Raw genomic sequence first — 24,482 nt, forward strand, 5'->3', positions numbered from 1 at the left:
CCAAATGTCACTGTTCTGGCCTGCTTGCTGTCAGACACCAAAACTTAGCACACAAAGCACTTCTCTTTACCTACTTAAGATCTCTATCAAGATAGGACAGAAGTCAGATGACTGGTACAAGGACACAAAGAAATAAAATCAGCAGAATGGGGAGCATACTAAGAAGATTAAGAATTTGCTGTAAGGGTCTAGCCCAACTGGAAAAGGAGAAAGAATGAAATCAGCATTTCCAAGTACTCAAAACAATTTAATGTTTTTAGTTACAAAGTCAACAATGTAAAAATTAGCTGGCTAGATTGGTCATTAGTTCTAGAAATTCTAATTGATCCACTTATGTTACTGATTATTTCTGGGTCAATTTAGTCCTTTATTCTTCAGTGCTAGTTATGAAGACTTTCACCACAGTGCACTCAAGCTCAAAATAGAATCTTTTCCTGAGGCATAAACAGTAAGAGGGATAAAAAAAAAAACTGTGTTTTTGTTTGTTTGTTTTCTGAGACAAGATCTCTCTCTATGGCCCTGGCTGTCCTGGAACTCACTACATAGACCAGGGTGGCCTTAAACTCACAGAGATCCACCTGCCTCTGCATCCCAAGGGCTGGGATCTAAGGCACGCACCATTAGGCCTGAAAGTGTGCTTTTTAAAACGATGAGTGTGCACACGCTCTTGAGAGCAAGCCTAAGTTTATGTGTGTACAGCATGTGTATACAAGAGCCCACCAGGTTCAGAAGAGGGCACTGGATTCCCTGGAATTGCTGTTACAGGTGGTTGTGAGCCACCTTATGGGTACTGAGACCCGGACTCAGGCTCTTGCAAAAAGAACATTTGTGACCTAAAAGTGCACTTTATTTCCCTACCTGGGTGGGCATTCTGTGCCCTAAGTACTGCTGTCTACAGCTTTAGTCTGCTATTGTTCATTTCAGAAAAAGACAACAGATCTCCAAGCCCTGTACTCTCTAGGTCTCTTCGAGTCTAGGAAGAAAAGCCAGGGCTGGAAAACAAAAGATTTTTCTTGTCCTTCTCTTATAGCAAAATAGCAACATTTAGTAACACAATTACAATTATGACTGACTGAACGTTCTCAACGGCCAGCCACTATGCAAAAAGGGAGTATATGTTAAACATACATATAGTCTCACTTAATTTCAAAACAATTCTTATGACAAATTTTACTCATGAAAAATAGAAAAATACCAGCATTGTTAAGATTAAAAATTAAAAATATGTAATGAAATAAAAGGGAATGGTTATAAAATCTAGGACTGTAGTATTTTCCTAATAAGAAACATGGAGATAGGACAAAGGAACAACAACAAAACTAAACTGGATCAGACAGTGGAATTACAGGTATTCTTTTTAGGAGATCATATTGAATAAATACAATGGAAGGTGGTACGTGAGGATGAGGCACAGCTCACAGAACGGATGTAGTTGAAATAGCAAGAACTATTCTAAGAGCTAGACTATATTCCTTTTTGGATTAGTAGTCTCCATTTCACCTTTACTGACAAGAGAACGGAAATCAATTGCGTAGGGGTTAGACTAAACACCAAAATTGTCAGAGTGTTCATTTCCTTTTTAACTTCTCTCCGGAATCTTTTATTTACTTTCAGGTAATCAAGTTGAGTAGAATACTGACTTATGCCTACGAAGAAATGAAAAGAAAAAAAGCAGTCTCTGTGAAGTTATTTCTGGCCAAGGGGACATGCATACATACATGCACACACAGTGTGTGTGTGTGTGTGTGTGTGTATGTATATATATATATATTTTTCTTTTTGGGTCAAGTAATCTGCTAAATAAAAATATTTTTAAAAGGATGAAAAAGCAGAGAGAACTCTGAGTTGAGAGTCAGGTAGGTTTGTACAGCAAGTTCAGGCCAGCCAGGGCTACAAATGAGAATAATAGCTCTTGCTACCCTATAACTGGCTATGTAGAACAGTATAACCTTGAACTCATAGAAATCCATCTGCCTCTGCCTCCTAGACTGAGAGTAAAGGTGATACTCTTTTCTGGTGTGCAGGCATACATGCAGACAGAGTACTGTATACATAATAAATAAACACACACACACATGTATGTTTATATAAATATATAACGAAGTGAAGCCAGGTAGTAGCGGCACATGCCTTTAATCCCAGCACTCAGGAGGCAGAGGCAGGTGGATTTCTGTAAGCTTGAGACTGGCTTGGTCTACAGAGCTAGTAGGGCAGCAAAAGATATACAAAGAGACCCTATCTCGAACCCCCGCCCCAAAAGCAACAAAGCATGAATTAATGCTTTAAACAGGTACTATTACATAAATAATAGAAATTCTCCAATTATCAGGTATAGACACAGTTTATAGACATGCTACCTCAAATGCTCAATCATCAGGTATAGATAACACACTGAAAAATCCACTTGCAAACACTTTTATCTTGTTTTAAATATGAAAACAAAAACATCTGCCATCCTTGTAAATATGTAACTATGATTAAACTCAGAAGGTTTCCTTAAGGCAATCCTCTCCAAAAAAGGCTTAAGAAATATTTGTCTTGAGCCGAGCGTGGTGGTACAAGCCTTTAATCCCAGCACTCGGGAGGCAGAGGCAGGCGGATCGCTGTGAGTTCGAGGCCAGCCTGGACTACAAAGCGAGTCCAGGACAGTCAAGGCTACACAGAGAAACCCTGTCTCGAAAAACCAAAAAAAAAAAAAAAAAAAAGAAAGAAATATTTGTCTTACTCTTTCCCTCCTTTGTTCATTCCCTCAATAAACAGGTGAATCCCCATGCTAATGTTTCATATTGGACACTCTTGACAAAGTCCTGACATTCTCCAATGTACCAACAGTTGTACATTGAAAAGACAGCATTCATTTTGTTTAAAAACAAAAACATTTCACCCTTGACAGTCATCTATTTGGCATCTCCACTGGAAAAATGTACTGGCTGCAGGTCCACTGAATATTTTGTTTCTCAAAGATTATAGAGTCCAAGAATAACTCGTAGGTGATACTCTGTTTTAACAAGTTTTGTCAGTTTTGAAGTGTAAGCCAACTCACTGATTTGCTATCAAATATATGTGTACTCATATTAATTTCCAGATTGCATTGTTTTCCCCAAACATACTAGCGTCTTAACTTATTTACATAATATACAAGAGTACACTTTATACCAACTGGGGATGGGGGGGGCACAGAAAGCTTAAGAGTTCCATAGACATCACCCAGTTATTTAATTATCTGTTAGTTTGGGATGTAGCTCAGTTGACAGACCAACTGCCCAGGGGCATTCAATCCCCAGAGCAGCATAAACCTGGCCTGGTGACACACTCCTATAATTCCAGTACTCTGGAAGTAGACTTAGGAAATTCAGGAGTTCAAGGCCATCCTTGGAAACTCAGGGAGTTCAAAGCCAACCTGGACTAGAAAACTGTGTCCATGCCTCCCCGCCCAACAACAACAAAAAAGACCAACACTTTAAATTTCCTGTTATTTTGTGTTTTAGTGAAAGGGGGTGGGGGTGGGGTAGGGGAGCGGTTGTATTATGTTCACATGTGTCTATGGACCTGTGGAGGCAGAGGTCAATGTTGGATATCTTCTTCACTTGCTCTCCATCTTGATTTTATTTTGTTTTTTTTACATTTAATTTTGTATATATGAGTGGACACATGTCTTGATAAGTGTGTGACAGTCAGAGGACCATTTTTGTTAGTCAGTTGTCTTTTTCTACTTTGTGGGTTCTGAGGATTGAGCAAAGGTCATCAGGCTTGATGACCTTTGATTTTATAGGCTGTTATCTAGTTGGCTCCTAATCTTTCCCTTATAGAATCTTGCTTGCATACTACTAGGATTACAGGTACATGTTGTCACATCCAGCTTTTTATGTGGTTTCTAGGGATCAAACTCAAGTCTATGTTTATATGGAAAGCACTTTACCAACTAAGTCACCAGGACTCTTTATATTATTCTTTTACTTAAGTCTGTCCCAGAAGAAACAAAACTCTTAATGACATCATAAAGGATCCACACAGCACTTAGTGAAACATATAAGGCTTATTTATAATTTCCAAAAATCTTACACAGATATTTTTTAGAGTGTTCCAACCATGAACTATGCATTGTGGTGTATGCCTAATAATCCCACCATATAGCTGGCTGAGGCAGGATATCAGGACTAAGTCAGGACTGCTAAGTGGCAAGACTGTCTCAAAAAAGAACAACCCTGCCCCGAAACAAATAATATCCAGCATGGATGTCAGAGACAGAACAGCACTAGGAAGTTTGTATGTTGGGGGCACCTTACACACAGCACCAGAGCCTAAACACTAATGAAGATATCTTCACAGAAAGTTGCTCACGTCTGGGTATTTAGAGTACAGTACAGCTATAAAGAATGTGGCCACGTGAGAGCAGTAGACTGTAGCATGGGGAGTTGTAATCCATGCAGCCACAGAAGCATCTATCTAAGACTGTAGAGTTTGAGCAGGATGAGGGCATCTGTGTAAGAAGCTTGGCACATGTGGGATTATCAGAGACTGGCTATATGACTGTCCAAAGTGAGGAATAAGAATAAAAGTAAAGCTGGGCATGGTGTTGCACATCTTTAATCCCAGCACTCAAGAGGCAGAGGCAGGTGGATCACTGTGAGTTCAAGGCCAGCCTGGTCTACAAAGCAAGTCGAGGACAGCCAAGGCTACACAGAGAAACCCTATCTCGAAAAACCAAAAAAAAAAAAAAAAAAAGAATACAAGTAAAGCTGAAGGTATTCACGGTGAATAGGAGGTGTGCTCTGAGTTTTAAGAGCTTCCATATAGGAAACACAATGTTCAAGCTGCTTAATTAATCTGTCAGAAGGAGGAAGGCAGTGGCAGTGTGGAACAAAGTTAGTAAACTATTAAGAGCAAACGGGGCCAACCTAGTCTACAGGATAAGAGAAAAACAATCTCAAAGCAACTCAATAAATCAAAAGGAAGCAAATTTAAAAGGCCATCAAAAATAATCTATGGGGCCGGGTGGTGGTGGCGCACGCCTTTAATTCCAGCACTTGGGAGGCAGAGGCAGGTGAATCTCTGTGAGTTCGAGGCCAGCCTGGTCTACAAAGTGAGTCCAGGATAGCCAAGGCTACACAGAGAAACCCTGTCTCGAAAATCAAAAACAAACAAACAAACAAATCTATGGGTTGGAATCACTTGGTAAAGCTCTTGATACACAAGCACCAGGAGTTAAACTGGATATCTAGCACTCATGGAAAAAGTCAGATGTAGTGACACACAACTGCAATCCCAGCTCTGGAAACCCACAGGAGGCAGATCCATTGCAGTTTACTGCCAGCTAGTACGCCCAGGTTCTGATGAGAGAGCCTGTCTCAAGAAACAAGATAGACAGCTCTGAGGAATGACCCTAGAGGTCGGCTTCTGGCCACCTGGGCATACACATGTTCACATGCACACACACATATACCCATACCCACATATACAAATATGCTCACAGAACTCCTTATGTTGTTTTTTGCTCCTTTGTCACAACTTCTGCTTAAAACCAAATCCCACAAAAAGAAAAACTTTGGTAGAAAAATTATCAAAGTTCTAGCTCAAAAAGAAAAGTGATGTTCAAGAGACTGCTCTTGCAGACGATCCGTGCTCAGTTCCCTGTGCCCACCATCAGGAAGCTTACAATCCCCTATAAGTCCAGCTCCAGGGGATCTGATGCCATCTTCTGGCCTCTACAGGCACATGCATACCTTTGATACAAACACACACACACACACACACACACACACACACACACACACACACCTGCATGTATGTGCGCACACACACAAATTTTTTAAAAAATGGATTGGATTCCATCCTCTGGTCTCTGCAGGTACCAGGCACAGCACATGGTACACAGACAGACATACAGGCAAAATGTTATCTGTTAATCAATTTTCTTAACACCTTATTTGTCACAGACTTAGGCTCACCATATTTCAGAATATGTCATCACTTCCTTACTTTCATCTGTAATCTGACAGAATTTAACTTAAGCATCATTTAGCTAGCTCATATACTGAACTAGGGGCATAAATCTAAAAGAAAATCACTCTTAGAAGATCACAGATAAAAAAAAAAAAAGAATCGTTTAAAATAATAAAGCCAGCACATGGGTAGGAAGAGAAGAAAAACATGAGTTCAAAGTCAATCTTGACTACATAGAAAATTGGAGGCTAGATACATAAAGGAAGAATGGAAGGAAGTGAGGGAGGGACAGAGGAAAGAGGGAACAATCATATAGCAGTAGGCAAATAAGAGACTCAAGACACTAAAACTTGGCTTTGATTGCTCCTAACAATCATGAAGACTGGGCTATTAAATTTTATAATTAGGTTGACAATACAGCTATTTAATAACATGGGGGTACAAATTAAGTATTTGTTGAGTGATGGCTGTCTTTTCCTCTTCATTTTCACCTTTCTCTCCACTTATCAAGAAACAACAATTTTCAATTCTTCATCCATATATTTTTTAAAAAGATTATTTATTTATTATTTATACAATGTTCTGCTTGCATGAGAGCCATAAGAGGGCAACAGATCTCATTATAAATGGTTGTGAGCCACTATGTGATTGCTGGGAAATGAACTCAGGACCTTTGGAAGAACAGCCACTGCTCTTAACCTCCGAGCCATCTCTCCAGCCCCCCATCCATGTATTCTTACTTTTGCAAATATTTTGTTTTGTTTTTCCTTAAAACACTGTTTTAAAGGGGCCGCCTGCCATAGCCCCTTTCAACTGATTATTTTGTTCTAAGTGGCTCTTCTGACCACCTCAATCTTCTCTTACTATGTAGGCCAGGCTCACCTTTAGGCCACACTGACTTTCAACTTGTGTAAATCTTTCTGCATTCCAGTATGCTGAGATGACAAGTATGTGCCACTATGGCAGCTTCATGTCAATTTCATTACTTAGTTCTATTTCTCTTACACAATATTTATGACATATTAAAATTTGCCAGTTTACTTAAATATATTTCTTATTAGAGTCCACACATCATGGAGACAGTGACTGGGTCAGTTCATTCAATTGTCTGAACAAAGGCATGGTGCTTGACACAAACAGGTACTCATTTGATGAGTGCATTAATAAGAAAATAAACTCTGGGATTGCTAACAGTACATTAAAAAAAAAAAAGAGGTAATACTTCAAAATCGTTCTACAGGAAAAGATACTTGCTCTGCCAAGACTGGTGACCTGTTTGATCCCTGAAACCAACATAAGGAAGAAGACTTATTCCACAGAATTTTCCACAGACTTCCACATGGGCATTGTGGCATACACATACTCATACACCCACATCATGTACCATACACAATAAAAATTTAAAATTTAAGTATGCTGACAAATACGAATGGGAAAGCAGCAGGGATGGGAAAGTCATAGAGAGGAAGGAACTTTAAGAATAAGTAATCAAGTGCTGGGCATTCCTGTAATCCCAGCACTTGGATCTCTGTGAGTTCGAGGCCAGCTCAGTCTGCAAGTATAGCCAAGGTTATACAGAGAAAGCCTGTCTCAAAAAACCAAAACCGGGCCGGGCGTGGTGGCGCACGCCTTTAATCCCAGCACTCGGGAGGCAGAGGCAGGCGGATCCCTGTGAGTTCGAGGCCAGCCTGGTCTACAAAGCGAGTCCAGGACAGCCAAGGCTACACAGAGAAACCCTGTCTCAAAAAAACCAAAAAAAAAAAAAAAAAAAAAAAAAAAACCAAAACCAACCAAAGAAATAAAATATATATAATTAAGAGCTAAACGTGGGGGCACATGCCTTTCATTCCAGCGCTCAGGAGTCAACAGAGGCAGATGGATCTTTTTGAGTTTGAGGTCAGCCTGGTCTACCATAGTGAATTTCAGTATAGGCAGGGCTAGAGATTCTGTCTCAACAACAAACAAACAAAATAGTAACTATAAATATAAGTATGAAGGATAAAAAGTGTCAGAAAGAATGTTGAGGACTTCCAAATGTGAAAATTTCTCAGCTCAAGAAACAAAGAACCTGAAAGAATTCACTTATTGGATGTGGAAAAAGGTACTTCCTGTGTAGAGTAAGTGGCTAACCTTTCTAAAGAGAAGGAAAAGGATACTTGAGAAGACAGGGCTGCTGATGGTTTATATTATTTATATAATATATAAATACTGACAGTATAAAGAAAACTACCAGTTACAAGAAAAAGCCTGAGATACAGTAAAGGAGAAGAAATTCACTGAAGAAAACACTACCAAGTTACCACTGTGGCATGTGATTATAATCCCAACTATCCAGGAAACGAAGCAATCCTTATTATATAGGGTAGTAAGACTGGCAACTTTACTATATTAGCAATGTGTTTTGTAATTGTTCTAATTTCATTATTAGCTACTTTTGTTTATCTCTTACTGTGACAAGTTTGTAAAAGAAATTTTTTTTAATTTATTCACTTTACATCCTAATTGTAGCCCCCTCCCTCCCTCTCTCTCCTACCAACTGACCCCAGCCTATCAAGTCTCATCAGGACTGCCTGCATCCTCTTCCCTGTGGCCTGGCAAGACCACCTTGCCAGAGGGCTATGATCATCGAGCAGTTACCAGAGTCCACATCAGAGACTGTCCCTGCTTCCCATATTAGGGGTCCCACATAGAGACTGAGCTGCCTATCAACTACATCTGAACAAGAGGTCTAGGTTCTCTCCATGCATGGTCCTCCATTAGTGCATAAGTCCCAGTATAAGAAGATTCAGTGGTTAGGGATCAGATCACGGAGGGCTTCCAATATCAACTGCTAACCTCCACACCGTGTGTGTGTGTGTGTGTGTGTGTGTGTGTGTGTGTGTGTGTGTGTGTGTGTAGCATGGGATTACTCTTCCAGAGATTCTGAGTTAAATTCTTACCATCCAGCAGGGCGTGGTGGCGCATACCTTTAATCCTAGCACGTGGGAGGCAGAGGCTGGTGGATCACTGTGAGTTTGAGGCCAGCCTGATCTACAAAGTGAGTTCAGGACAGCAAAGACTACACAAAGAAACCCTGTCTCGAAGGAAAAAAACAAATCTCACCATCCACATGGTGGCTCACAATCATCTATAATTGTAGTCTCATGGAATCCAATGCCCTCTTCTGGTGTGTGGATAGAACACCCATATACAGTAAACAAATAAGTATAAATAAATTGTGAGAGAGACAGACAGACAGACACACACACACACACAAGGGGGGGGGGAACCTAGTTAATTTTTTTTCATGAAAGTATATAAAAAATATTGGCTGGAGTGATATCCTAGATGGTTAAGAGTACTTGCTGCTCTTTTGGAGGACTGAGTATGGGTCCTAGCACTCTTGTCAGGTGGCTCACAACCTCTTATAACGCCAGCTTTAGGATATCCGGTGCTCTCTTTTTTTAAAATTAAGTATAGAGAATTCCCAATGTCTTAGTTCATTTTTTTATTGGTATTTTTAAAAGACAGAAAAACAAGCTGGAGAGGTTAAATAAGATCATTTGCTGCTTTTATAGGGGACTTGGTTTGGTTCCCAGCAACAACATAGTGGCTCACAACCATTAAAATTCCAGATCCAGGGAATCGGACACACTCTTCTGACCTCTGTGGCCATGTATACACATGAAGGCAAAATATTCATATGCATAAAATAAATACATTTAAAAATATTAATTAGGGGCTAAAACGATGGCTTCACAGTTAAGAGAATGCATTGCTTTTTCAGGGGATGTAGTTCAATTCCCAGCACCCATATCTAGTGGTTCATGTCAGGTGTTCACAAACTCTTGCTAACTCCAGCTCCAGGAAATTCAATGCCTTTGGCATCCATGGGCAACCCCATCCATGCACATGATTAAAAATAAATGAATACACCTTTGTTTTGTTGTTGAAGAAAGGGTTTCTCTGTGTAGCCTTAGCTGTCCTAGACTCACTTTGTAGATGAGGCTGGCTTCAAACTTACAGCAATCCCCTTGCCTTTGCCTCCCTGAGTGATGGGATTAAAGGCATGCACCACCAAGCCTGGCTTAAATAAATTATTTTAAAAAGAAAAAAAATTTTAAATAGCATTATAGGTTTTCTGTTTGTCTTCACATATTCTATGCAAGGAAATTAATTAATTATATGCTGAACTGCAACCTCAGCCCAGAATCAGTTTCATATCTTCCTTTTAAAAACTTAAACATTCCATCATGAGCAATTTTTTCTATCATTAAATATTCTTTGAATAAATGATGTTTATTTAGTTTTGCTTAAGAAAGAGCTTTGTTACATATGTATATTATGCTAGCCTTAAACTCTCTTGCCTTGGCCTCAGCAGGGCTGGGATTACAGGTATATCATTGCACTCAACTAAATACATTATTTATAACAGTCATCATATTTAATTATGAAGTTTATTAGACAAAAGATGATAATGAAGCCGGGGGTGATGGCACACACCTTTAATCCCAGGCTTGGGAGGCAGAGGCAGGAGGATTGCTGTGAGCTCGAGGCCAGCCTGGTCTACCAAAGCGAGTCTAGGACAGCCAAGGCTACACAGAGAAACCCTGTCTCGAATAAAACAACAACAAAACAAAAAGGCCATTGGTCATAAATTTTCAAACTTCCATATCCTCATCTGTCTCTTTATCATCCATCCATCCATTTTTTTTTCCTCTGAGACAAAGTTTCTCTGTGTATCTTTGGCTGTCCTGGACTTGCTATGTAGACCAGGCTGTGCTCGAACTCACAAATATCCACCTGCCTCTGCCTCCTGAGTGCTGGGATTAAAGGCACACACCACTCATCCATCTGTTTTTGAGACAGTCTCACTGTGTAACCCTGGTTGTCCTTAACTCACTATGTAGATCAGGCTGGCCTCAAACTCAGAGATCCACCTACCTCAGTGGGATTAAAGGTGAGCATACCCATACAAGACTGTTATCTGTCCCTTTAAATTCAAGAGAAATACAAACTGTAAATCTCAAATCCCTGTTTTTTCCTTGGGTGCCAAAAACTTACTTACTTTTCTTTCTCTCCTTTCTCTCTTTCCTTTCTGTTTCTAGAGACAGGGTTTCTCTGTGTAGCCATGGCTATCCTGAACTCACTCTGTAGACCAGGTTGGCCTTGAACTCAAGATATCCTCTTGCCTCTGACTCCCTACTGCTGGGACTGAAAGTGTGTGCCAGTACTGCCTGGTGCCAAAACTTTCTTCTATTTGTTTGTATGTTTGTTTTGTTTGTGACACTGAGGGTTGGATTCAGTACCATGTACATGCTAGGCAAGTGTCCTATCATGGAGATATAGTCCCCGATCTCTTTTTCTTTTTTCCTGTGTTTTGACAAGGTTCAGTCAGACTAGACAACTTTTTTTTTAAAGATTTATTTTTATTTAATGTATATTGATGTTTTGCCTGTATGTATGTTTGTGTGAGGATGTCAGATCCCCTGGAACAGGAGTTACCTACAGACAGTTGTGATCTGCCATGTGGATCCTGGGAATTGAACCTGGGCCCTCTGGAAAAGCAACTAGTGCTCTTAACCACTGAGCCATCTCTCCAGCCCCACTAGATAACTCTTACACTTGGGATCCTCATGCCTCTTACTCCAGAGTAGCTCGGTTTATAAGGATCCCATGCCAATAGACCTGCCCCATCTTTTCCTTTTTATTCCTTTCATTAACTCCTTTACCCCAGCAAAAATTCCTATTGATGTTGCTGCTGTATCTTTTTACTTTCCCTCAGCAGCTTCTTGTTGCACCTCTTTTCGTTTTAGTACAGTGCCTACCTGCCTCTATGCCCTCCACTTATATTTATCACTTAACTAACTAGCCTTCTGTTCATAACACTGCAATCCGTTCCAAATGGACTTTACATCTCACCTCTGACATAGTGGATTATTAACACTTTCAGAAATGTATTGGTAGCTAAGGGCTTGCCACCAAGCCTGACGACTGGCATTTGATTCCCAAAACTTACATGGTAGAAAGAGAGCACTCATTTTTTTAAACAAACTGTTCTCTACCTCCACATATGTACCATGGCATGCTTCCCCCACATAAATGAATGAAATATAATTAAATTTACTTAACTTACAAATATTTGTATTTGTTCTATATTGTTTGGTCTGAATATATATGTCTGTGTACCACATGCATGCCTGATGCTTATGGAGGCCAGAAGGAGTCCAATCCCTGGAACATGAGTTACACAGAGTTGTAAACTGCCATTTGGGTGCTAGGAATCAAACCTAGTTTCTTTGGAAGCACAGCTATTGATGTTAAGTGCTGTTGTTGAGCCATCTCTCCACCCTATCAGCCCCATAATTAATTTTATTAACTAAGCTTGAACTCAGAGCTGTACATGTTATGCAAGTTATACACACACACACACACACACACACACACACACACACACACACACACATATTGGAGAGGAGGGGAGGCGGGGAGAGGATCTTACTGTACAGCCCTGGATAGCCCAGAATGGCTTTATAGACCGGACTAAACTCACAATCACAGAGATCCCACCCACACTCACATGGATCCTCTTGCCTCTGGCTCCAAAGTGCTGTGTTGTGGAAAGGCTATTTGACTCTAAAAGGCTTCTCTAGCCCAGCTAGTTTCCAAACATTCGACCCAGAGACCTTTTAAATTTATAAAAGCTTTAAGACGTCATAAATGGGCAGGTATAAACCCTCTAAGCTACACACCCAAGTTACTTGTCATAATTGCTCTTGCCTGAGTAATTTCTATTCCATCAGTCTGTCCTCAGGGCACACTTGCACTTACTTCCCTTGATGATATGCTCCTAATCCATCCAGTACAATCCTAAACGCCTCTACTTCAGCTCATCTCCCTTCTATCTCCCCCTAGTGGTCTCCATCTCACCCCAGCCCGAACCTAAGCTCCACCTACCTCTCTTCTGCCCAGTCATAGGCTTTAAGAACTTTATTAACCAATTAACTTTAAATTAGGCAGAGCAAGGTTTACACAATAAAGACAAAGAAGATGCACTCCTCTCAACCTCAACGCAATTAGGCAATTAAATCATGGGAGGTCATTAGCATTATAATACACCCAGACCAACCCCCAACAGTGCTGGGCCTAAAAGTATGCACTACCACTCCCAGTAATAGATATTTTAAAAAATGTATTAAAGCAGGATACTTTTAAGAATATTAAAAAAAAAAGTGTGTGTGTAGATGGTAAAGAGACTTCTTCAGATGTAGAAAATCCTCTATTTGTTAATTCAATTTTTTAATTAAAAATATACTGAGGCAAAAAATAAAAATTATATATATACATATATATATGTATATATATATATATATATATATATTTTTTTTTTTTTTTGAGGCTGGAGTAACTGCTCAGCAGTTAAGTCCACTTACTGCTCTGCAGGACTAGAGTTCAGTTCCCAGCATCCATGTTGGGTGCTCACAACTGCCTATAATACCAGCTGTAAAGGACCACTCTATAGCTGGTGCCCTCTTTTGATCCCCATGGGCACCTTCACACCACGTGGACACACATTCATACAAGCACACATACAAATATATGAAATGTCCGTGGAGCTGGAGAGATGGTATGCACTATTCTTCCAGAGGACTGGCATGTGGTTGCCAGCACCCACGCCAGACCTATTACCCTAGCTCCAGAAGGATCTGGCATCTCTGACCTCTGTAGACACACACAAATGTGCACATGCCCACAGACAGACAAAAATACACACATAAATAAATAAAAAATTCAAACTATTAACCCAACAACAGAAAGATAAAATACTGGGCAATGAAGCACATGTCTTCAGCCCCAGCAATAGGGAGGCAGAGGCAGGTGGATCTCTGGGATCACCTGGAGAGTTCCAGGGCAGCTAGAGCCACACAGAGAAACCCTGTCTCAAAAAAACAAAATTTTAAAAGTTAAATCTTAGGGAAAAGGGGGTGTTAATTATACTTCCTAAAATCAAATTTGATCTGAGTATTATTTTAAAATGTCATTAAAAGACTTTTGGTTTAAGGTTAAAACAATTTCCAAAAATTTTTGAAATGGCACTAAACATAAGTCTGCCATTTTGTACTATGTATTTATGCCAAGCAGTATTCTCAGTATCAAAGATTACAAAATCAAAATATCAATCATTGCTGAAAAACACTGAAATGCTCTGTACCTTAGGCATCAAAGTTCAGCCAAGATTTAACTCTCATGTAAGGACAATCACATTCATCTCACTAGTATGCATATTTGCTTTAATCTTTTATAAACAATAGAATTATGTATATATACCAAATAATTACTTTAAAATAAATCTATTTATTGATTTATTATCAACAAATGTTAGATCTGTATACTGACTTCATACCAATGATACACAGGGTCATATAAAACTTCCTCAAGCCTGAAAAGAGGTTATGAGTAGAAAAGCTTAAGAAGTCTTGATCTAGCCTTTCCAGCTTTGGCCCGGCAGAACGGCTCTCGCAAAGAAGGGTGGTGAGAAAAAGAAGGGCTGTTCCACCACGAACAAGGTGGTGACCCGAGGATACACCATCAACATTCACAATCACATCCATGGAGTGGGCTTCCAGAAGTGTGCTCCTCAGGCACTCAAAGAAATTGGGAAATTTGCCATGAAGGAGATGGGGACTCCAGATGTGCGCATAGAATCCAGGCTCAATAAAGCTGTCTGGGTCAAAGGAATAAGAAATGTTCCATATTGTATCCTAGTACATTAATCCAGAAAACGTAATGAAGATGAGGATTCACCCAACAAGCTCTACACATTGGTAACTTACGTGCCTGTTACCACATTCAAGAATCTACAGACTGTCAATGTGGATGAGAACTAACCTGCTGAATGCCAAATAAAGTTACAGAACGACTCCCTGCCCCACAAAAGAAATTTGGGGGAGTTCAAGACAATGACAACGACAACGATGATGATAACTACTACTTATTTCATTTTCCAGGGCATTTTGTTTGTGACAAGGTCTCATAGAACTCAGGCTCCTCTCTAACTGACTATGTAGTTGGGGATAACCTTGAACTCCCAATTTGCCTACTTCTGCAGGGATTATACGCATGCATCATGAAGCTTATAAAGCTTGTTGTGTTCTTTCACTATACAAAATGGAATATTTTGAGGATTGGAAAGATGGCTCGGTAATTAAGAGCACTTGTTGCTCTTCCAGAAGACTCAGGTTCAATTCTCAGCACCCACATGGCTTATATCATCTGTAAGTCCAGTTCCATAGGATCTGAAGCCCTTTTCTGACCTCTTTGCAGGCAAAACACCCATGCATATAATAGTAACAATAACAATAAGAATTTTAATGATATATTTTCTTCCAATAATGAACTTATGTCAGTTTACCATCTTCCCTCCGTTTTTTTTTCTTTTCCCCCCTGAGACCAGGCTGGCCTCAAGTCACAGTGATCCGCCTGCCTCTGCCTCCCGAGGTGCTGGGATTAAAGGCGTGCGCCACCACGCCCGGACACTCCGTAGTTCTTATTTTATATACCAACCAGTTTTAGGATCAAACCAGTCTTGTATTTTCAGAGTTGCTGGTGGCATTAGTGTAATCCTGGATACTCTGAAGGAAGAAACAGAGTATTCAAAATTTTAAGGCCTAACTGGGTTACAGAGTGAGTTCTAGAAGAGCTTGGACAATTTAGTGACACTGTCTCAAAACAACAAAAGGAAAGGTGGCATGTAAGTCAGAAGTCGAGCCCTCATAACAGTTTCCAGGGACTATGACCATAATAAAAGCGATGAACCAAGTTATTCATTTGGCAAATGCCGTTTCATTTCAGCTCCCTCCTCAGATATTTTATTATAACATAAGAGCAGAGGACAAGGCAAAGGTCATATTTTTAAAACGTGACAAATAAAATAAAATTCTAAGATTTGTTGGTTAATTTATGCATTCATATTTAGGAAATAAACATACACAGTGTTCAAATTATATCAAAACTCTAGAATTAGTTTGGTTTGGGAAAAAAAATCCTAGAAAAATACATATTTAAACCTGAAATATTCATATTCTCTCTCTCGTTTGTTTGTTTGTTTAAAGGTCTCACTCAACAACTGAGGCTGTCTCGGAACTCACTGTTAGATCACTGTTAAACTTTAAATCCTACTGCTTCAGTTTCCTGAGCAGCTGTATTACAAACCTATGTCATCAAGTCTAGTCACTTATAAATTTAAATTAAAGAGAAAATACAGTTAAATACACATGTAAAACTGCTCTCCACAGCACTGTTTATAAAAGCAGAACTGGAAACACCCTAAATGTAAATGCCATTAGTGCAAGACTGGTGGTAAATAAATGACTCAAACAAAAATTGATAGAATGCAATCATTAGAAGCACACATTAGGACCATATCAAACGTGTATTCTGTAACGTACAGTTTAGTGAAGCAGGCTATAACAGTGTAAGATCATTACAAAAAAATTAGGGCTGGAAAGATGACTTAGAGGTTAAGAGCACTTGAACAACGTACAGTTCTTTCAGAAGACCAACTTCAGTTTCCAATACCCAGTTTTGGCAGCTCATAACCATCTAACTCCAGCCCTAGGGGATCTGATTTCCTCTTCTGGCCCCCAGTGACATCTGCAAGCACATGCACGTACCTCCACCCACCCTCACATACATGCTTTTTAAAAAAAATTCCCAACACCTACATGGCAACTCACAACTGTCTGTAACTCCAGTTTTAGAAGTCCAACACCCTCTCAGACATACACGCAAGCAAAAGACCAATGCACAGAAAAAATAAAAAGGAACCATGAAAAAAAGTTTATAGCCTGAAAAATAAGCTTTAAATTTTTCTAAGTTTTTTTTTGTAAATAAAAATCTTAAAGGATAATTTATCCAAATTTTTAAAATGTTCCTTTTAGTAGATTTAACTTTTCTTCAAAATGCTCTAGCAAAATATATTCACTTAAAAAATATTTAGCCAGGCAAGGTGGCGCACGCCTTTAATCCCCAGGGCTCAGGAGGCAGAGGCAGGCAGATCGCTGTGAGTTTGAGGCCAGCCTGGTCTACATAGTGAGTCCAGGACAGCCAAGGTTACACAGGGAAACCCTGTCTCAAAAAACAAAAACAAACAAACAAACAAACCAAAAAAAATATTTATAGGTATTAGCACAACGTGAAAAAACATTTTCATATATGCCAGACATGGCAGCACAAGCTTGTAATCTTAGCGCTCAACAGGCTAAAGCAGGACCATGAGTTAAGAGGCCAGCCTGAGCTAAAAAGTGAGGCCCTATCTCTGAAAAAACCAAAAATTCATATAAACCTTCATATAAAATTATCTCATAAAAAGTAAACAAAAATATTTTAATGTTCATATAAAACAAGTGTTAAACCACCCAACAGTGCCCTTTAAACAAGATCTTCAATGAACATAATTATATCTCAATTTAACAATTATCCAAGACCCTCATTAACCCCATTAATGTCTAATTAATGATACAAGCACATAAACACCTTGCTGAGGCTCAGTATAGCTTAAAATTTCCATAGCTACAAAACTGTGTCTCACTTCACTAATGTAGATTTTCTTCTTTGGGCTCACTGCCACAATTCTATGACATTTATTGGGTAACTGCAATCCTCCTATTATTAAATATAAACATTTGCTTTCTACAAATCAACAAAATGAATCAGACATGCAATAGTGATTTTATCCCATCTAAGTGAGACTAATATACCTACTCATAAATTTTTCATTAAGCCATCTATCTAGTTTCTGATTATTAAGTATGTAGTACAACAGCCAAGGCTCACACCTGCAATCCCAGAAGTTAGGAGGCAGAGGCAAGAGAATCACAACCTTAAAGTCATCCTCAGTTACATATTGAATTTGAGATTTACCTGAACTACTTGAAACATAGTACCACTACCCCCCAAGAAAAAGAGAGAAAGAAGAAGAGACTCAGTATGTTTCACTTAAAGTTTTAAAATTATGAACATTTTTATGGTAAAATATATTAAATTTATACTATCTTAGGCATTTTTAAGCATACAATTCATGACATTAAGTAACTCACAATAATATACGAGCACATCTTTTAGCCAAGCCTTGTCTTTCTGTTTGGCTTACCTCACTTTGTTTTTGTTTTCTGAGACAGGATAGCTATGTAGCAAAGACTAGGCTGTCCACTTCCAGCCTCTACCTCCTAAGCGTTGGGTTTATAGGCATAAGCCATGACTGGCTTATTTTCTGTTTTCAAAGTTAGTATTCAATGTGGGAAGTATTAAAATTTCTGTTTTAGGGTGAATGATACTTCACTGTTCTCATAAATAATATATGTTGCTTAGCTATTACATGTATTCACAGACATTGTTTCATCTTTTTTTTTTTTTTTTTTTGAGCCAGTCTACGTAGACCAGGTTGGCAACATACTCATACTTTTCTAGCCTGCTGAGGTTACAGGTATGTGCCACCTTGCCAGACCTTCTGTGTGAGTGAATGAACTAAAGCCTTATGTATGCTTGGCAGGCATTCTACCCTTGAGCTATATCATTTCCATCTTTCACTATTATAAAAACGTTGCTAGTATGAAAGTATCTGTTTTAAATCCCTGCTTTCGTATGTAACCACAAGTAGAATAGATGGATGTGTGAGAATTATGCTTAACCTTGAGGAACTGCCTGTTGTACATAGCCGCTACAGCAGTCAATGTATTTTATATTCCATAATGAATACTTTATTATTAGAGCTTGCCTTAGACAAAAAATTCAAGTATAATCCTATTGTTTTGATTACACTTTTCCTGTACATGTTATGCATATATGTGTGCACTGATATAATTAATATACTATACAAAATTCATCTACTTGCAAGTTTTTATAGCCATTATTATAAAGTATAGGACAGTTTTGTCACTCCTAAATGATTCATAGCCAGTGTTCTTTTTTTTTCTTATTATTTATTTATTTATTTATTTATTTATTTATTATGTATACATTGTTCTGCCCAAATGTGTGCCTGCATACCAGAAGAGGGCACCAGATCTCTTTGTAGATGGTTGTGAGCCACCATGTGGTTGCTGGGAATTGAACTCAGGATCTTTGGAACAACAGACAGTGCTCTTACCTCTGAGCCATCCATCTCTGCAGCCCATAGCCAGTGTTCTTAACCACTGAACCACCTCTCTAGCCCAGAATGTTCCAACTTTTCTGAGGAAATACCAGATTCTTTACAATGAGAGCTTCATGATTTTACATTCCCACCAATAGTGTATATATCTCACGTGATCGTAAACAGTATCTTTTTTGTTGTTGTCCTTTTCTATTTCTTTGAGACAGGGTCTTACTACGTTACCCAAGCTGGCTTCAAACACCTAGGCTCAAGGGTTTTAATACCTCAGTCTTCTGTGTAACTGGGACTACAAACATGTCCTACAATTTGGCTCATGTTTTTGACCATAGCCATGCCAGCAAGTAAGAAATATTTCTGGTGATTTTAATTATACTTCCCAATGTTAATGATGCAGAACCTCTCACATGTTTTTAGTAGTTTACTATCACTAAAGTCAGCATGTTCTTAAATAAAAGTAAGTTTACAAGTAGGATTCTGTGCCAGGCGGTGGTGACACATGCCTTTAATCTCAGCACTCAGGGAGGCAAAGGAGGTAGATCACTGTGAGTTCGAGGCCAGCCTGGTCTACAAAGTGAGTCCAGGACAGCCAAGGCTACAGAGAAACCCTATCTCAAAAAAACAACCAACCAAACAACCAGACAAACAAACAAACCAAGTAGGTTTTGCTGCCCTTAATATAAATAGTTATTCTAATCAATGAAATAAAGTAGTCAAGACTTTATTCTGTATTGATAAATGCTTGCCTCGTTTGACTGACATTTTATTTTTAAAAGAATTATTTCTAGGCTGCAGCTCAGTGTTGGAATATATGCTGAGCATGCAAGCATGAGGGCTTTGGTTCAATATGGAGCAACACAAAACATCAAGTAAGTCCCTTCAGGTTACTCTCTTACTTCTACACACGTATTTTGTGACACATGCCTGTCTATATGTATACACAAGTAGTTAATGTAAAAAAGGAACAACATAATCTTAAACTTCTCATTGTTACTCCATTGTGAAGAACAGCAACTTGTTAATTTAAACCTATATCTGGTTTGCAGCCACTGCCATAGGGCACACTTAAACATGCTCTATCTTAATAATTTATAAAGATGTCTGTAATGAAACTTTAAAACAAACATACTTGTGTAATAAAGCCTCTATACCCAGGCATAGAGGTGCATACCTTTAATCCCAGCACTTGGGAGGCAGAGAGGCAAAGACAGTCTGATCTCAATGAGTTCAAGGATAGGCCAGTAAGTACCAGGACAGCCAGAGCCTCAAAATAAGTAAATAGACAGACAGATAGCTAGAGTGAATCTTTACCAACAAACGTGTTCTTTCATAGTGTTAAAAATCATTTAAATGTCTAGCATCCTAATAGTAGTGTAGAATTTAGTATGTATAACTATTAATCAAATTTCGATTTTATTCAAAATCAGCATTTTCTACACAGTTAAGCAAAACACTGTGAACTTACTTGTAAGGAACCAAAGAACTCATATTCTGTGCTGAAGATGTAGGTCAGTCAGTGCAATGCCTGCCTAGCTTTCACAGTGTCCTGAGTTTGTTGCTCAGCACTACATAAGTAGGTATGGGAGCATAGGCCTATAACCCCAGTACTTGAGAGGTAGAGACAGGAGAATCAGAATTAGTTCAAGGTCATCCTCAAGTATATAAAAAAGCTTAAGGCAAACCTGGATTGAAGATATCCTGTTTTAAATGAAAACAACAAAAATCTTTCATATTGTTTTGCCTTTTTGAAAAGGAAAAGTAACTTAGTAACTCCAAAGAAAGTACCCTGGATGCTTGTAGTGAAGAAAACTACTGTGATTTCCTTCAGGTAGGTTCTCAGGGCCACACTAGAATTAGAATGGAAATATTCTAATTCTTAACACAGAACTTTCAGGAAGTTCAGGAAACAAAAACCAGACCTAGCAAGAGAAAGAACCAATTCTGAGGCTCCTATTCTGTTGCCCATCTCTTCTCAATTTCATTTTGTCTCTGACACATACCAGCAGAAATAAGAAGCAGCAGAAACAGATCCTTGTGATGCCATAGGAGTACTACTGCCAAAGAAATCAAGTGCCCTGGCTCAGCAAGACTAACAGTTTGATGATGTGAACTCCATCTCTGGAACCCATGGTGGAAAGAGAACTAACTCCAGAAAGTTGTCCCCAGCCTCCACAGTATGGTGAGTAACCCATCTACACCACACTTCATACGAACACAGAGTGATAAACCAAATTAAAGAGACAGAGAGAGAGAGACAGAGACACACACACACAGAGAGAGAGAGAGACAGAGAGACAGAGAGAGACACACAGAGAGAGAGAGAGAGACAGAGACACAGAGAGAGAGAGAGAGAGAGAGAGAGAGAGAGAGAGAGAGACAGAGACACACACACACAGAGAGAGAGAGAGAGAGAGACAGAGACACAGAGAGAGAGAGACAGAGAGAGAGACAGAGACACACACACACACACACACAGAGAGAGAGAGAGAGAGAGAGAGAGAGACACTGAAACTCAAGTGACTTAATCATCCCCATTTTAAGTTATCTTATGGCTTCTGCTTTTTTCTTTTCCCACTTTTCACTCCTAAGCCTGATTATCAGCCAAGACAGAGTTTAACCTGTGATGTGCTACAGCTAACTCATAAAGATCCTTACCTAAGATAGCAAACATTTGCTAACTGTGAACACTAAAATACTCCCCTCAAAGAGGACATGAACTCCTCTAACAAGAAACTATCAACTGATAACCTCTCACAAAGGAAAAATCTCCAATGGAATCTCACAGTATATGAAAAAAAAAAACAACTTATTTTGAATAAGTAAAATAAGCCGGGTAGATAGTGGCACATAACTTTAAAAGTCCAGCTCTCGGGAGACAGAGGCAGGTAGACGTCTGAGTTCCAAGCAAGCCTGATCTATAGAGCAACTTCCAGAACAGCCAAGGCTACATAAAGAAACCCTGTTTCAAAAAACAGAACAAAACAGCCAAAAAATAAACTTAACTAAGTAAATAAAAAAGTTGCCCTTCAAAGGCTCACCATGTTTCTACTGATTTCTATTGTGTAATATATTGAATTTCTTCCATTATCTCTGGGAAACTTCTTAAAGAATCCTATATTCCTTTAATTCTCACACTGCTTAATTCTAGCACTTAGGAGGTAGAACCAAGAGGACAGGCAATTCAAAGCCATCCTCTTAGAGACCAGCTTTGGCTACAAAAACAAAAACCAAAAAACAACAACAACAAAACCCAAAACCCAAAACCCAAAACCACCTTTCTCCAAAAACAAAAGACTAGTCAAGCAGTGGTGAGGCATGCCTGTAATCCCAGCACTTGGGAGGCAGAGGCAAGCCGATCTCTGTGAGTTCGAGGGCAGCCTGGTCTACAGAGAGAATTCCAGGACAGCAAGGGCTACACAAAGAAACCCTGTCTCAACAAAATAAAACAGAAATAAAGGACTGACAATAAAGCACACAATAGGGAATCATTGGGAGAATGAACGAGAAGCTGAGATGAATTAGTTCCAACTTCTGGTATGTTTGAGTATCACTATTTTTATAATGATAGTCACAGTCTTTAGGTATGACCCAGGCTGATAAATATTAAATAAAAATTTAAAACAAAAAAGAACCAATAGATTTCTTAATGTTTATTTTTTATTTTACCTGCATATATGTGCACGCATCACAGGCATGTCTAGCACTCTTTAAGATCATAAGAGGGCATTAGATCCCATGAAACTGGAATTAGGGATGGATGGCTGTGAACCACTATGTAGGAACCAAGCCCAAGTCCCACGTAAGAACAGCCAGCTCTGAACCTTTCTGCTTTCTCTCCAGGCCTGAATCCAATAGGGTTGGGTTTTTTACTTTGTTTTGTTTTTGAGACAGAACTATGGAATGCTGAGATTAAAGACATGCACCAATGGGTTTTAAATGTTAGATATTTTCAGTTACCTCTTTCCAGTAAGACAGACAGACAGACAGACAGACAGACAGACAGACACACACACACACACACACACACACACACACACACACACACACAATTAAGAGCACTTCCTGCTCTTGCAGAGGACAGGGGTTCAATTCCCAGCACCCACATGGTGACTTAACATCCACCTCTAATTCCAGTTCCAGAAGATCTCAAAACCCCTTATGGTCTCCTAGACACTGCTTGCACAGGGTATACATGCAAACAAGCAAGATACTCACACTCATAAAATAAAAATAAATGTTTAAAAACAAAAATACAAAATTTTAAAATGTATCTATTTTTTAAAATTTATGTGTATGTATGCCATGAATGTGAGGGGCCCTTTGAGGCCAGAAGAGGGCACTGGATCCCCTGAAGCTGAAGTCATTTTAATGGTTATGTATTATTATATTAATTAGTTAAGACTCTGTACCTCTTGCCAGGCAATCATTATATTAAGTAAAATCGTGGTAGCAAAAAGACCCCGCACTGTTTAATAGGAAGGCTAAATGCAAACTCTGCTGAATGACAGGGTAATTTTAATCTATTTATCAACTTTAGTAATTCCCAAATGCAGGTTTTATAACTTGTTTTCTTAAAATCTTAAATTGGCAAGCTGGGTGTGGTGGCACACACCTACAATCCCAGCACTTGGAAGGCAAAGGCAAGAGGATCTCTGAGTTCAAGGCCAGCCTGGTTTCGAATGAGTTCCAGGACAGCCTGGGCCACACAGAGAAACTCTGTCTCAAAAAACAAACAAACAAAACCCTTACGTTGGCTGGACATGGTTGGCAGCCCCTGTAATCCCAGCACTGAGGGACTGAGACAGAAGGGCTGAAAGTTTGAGACCGGGAGAAGGAGGAAAGGAAGAAGCAGAAGCCAGAATCTGTAACTGATTAGCTATGTGATTCTAAGTTAATTACTTAATGTCCAGATGCCTAGCACTCATGCCAGCACTCAAAAGGATGACAGGAGGACCAAAAATTCAAGGATACCCTGGGCTCAGAACATGTGTCAAAAAAGAAAGAAGGCTGGAGAAGATGGCTCAGTAATTAAAAGTACCACTAGCTGTTCTTCCAGATAACCTAGGTTCAATTCCCAGCAACCAAATGGTGGCTAACAGCCATCTTTAACTCCAGTTTCAGGGGATCTGACACCCTCTTCTGGCTGCCTCATGCACTACATGGATGTGATGAAGAAGACATTCATTCACATAAAATAAAAACAAATTAAATTTTAAAAAAAATTGGGCCGGAGAGATGGCTCAGTGGTTAAGAGCGCCACCTGCGCTTCCAAGGGTCCTGAGTTCAATTCCCAGCAACTACATGAGGGCTCACAACCATCTATAATGTGATCTGATGCCCTTTTCTGCAAATAAAGCATTCATATACAATAGAATAAAATAAATTTTAAAAAATTTCAGAGAGAGAAATG

At 39.2% G+C, this 24,482-nt stretch overlaps 1 protein-coding gene and 1 pseudogene across 6 annotated transcripts in view; one reads left to right on the forward strand and one right to left on the reverse strand.

Annotated features, from left to right (window-relative positions):
• Window positions 1–24,482, reverse strand: part of NFAT5 (nuclear factor of activated T cells 5) — a 96,200-nt gene that overhangs the window by 65,020 nt on the left and 6,698 nt on the right. The gene's annotated exons all lie outside the window — the stretch shown is intronic.
• On the forward strand, window positions 1,289–22,679 carry LOC311583049 (large ribosomal subunit protein eL31-like; annotated as a pseudogene). Its single transcript has 2 exons — window positions 1,289–1,348; window positions 14,409–22,679. The product of its transcript is annotated as a large ribosomal subunit protein eL31-like (transcript).

This window comes from Acomys minous, assembly GCF_964271855.1.
Source record: "Acomys minous genome assembly, chromosome: 14".
Classification (NCBI taxonomy): domain Eukaryota; kingdom Metazoa; phylum Chordata; class Mammalia; order Rodentia; family Muridae; genus Acomys; species Acomys minous.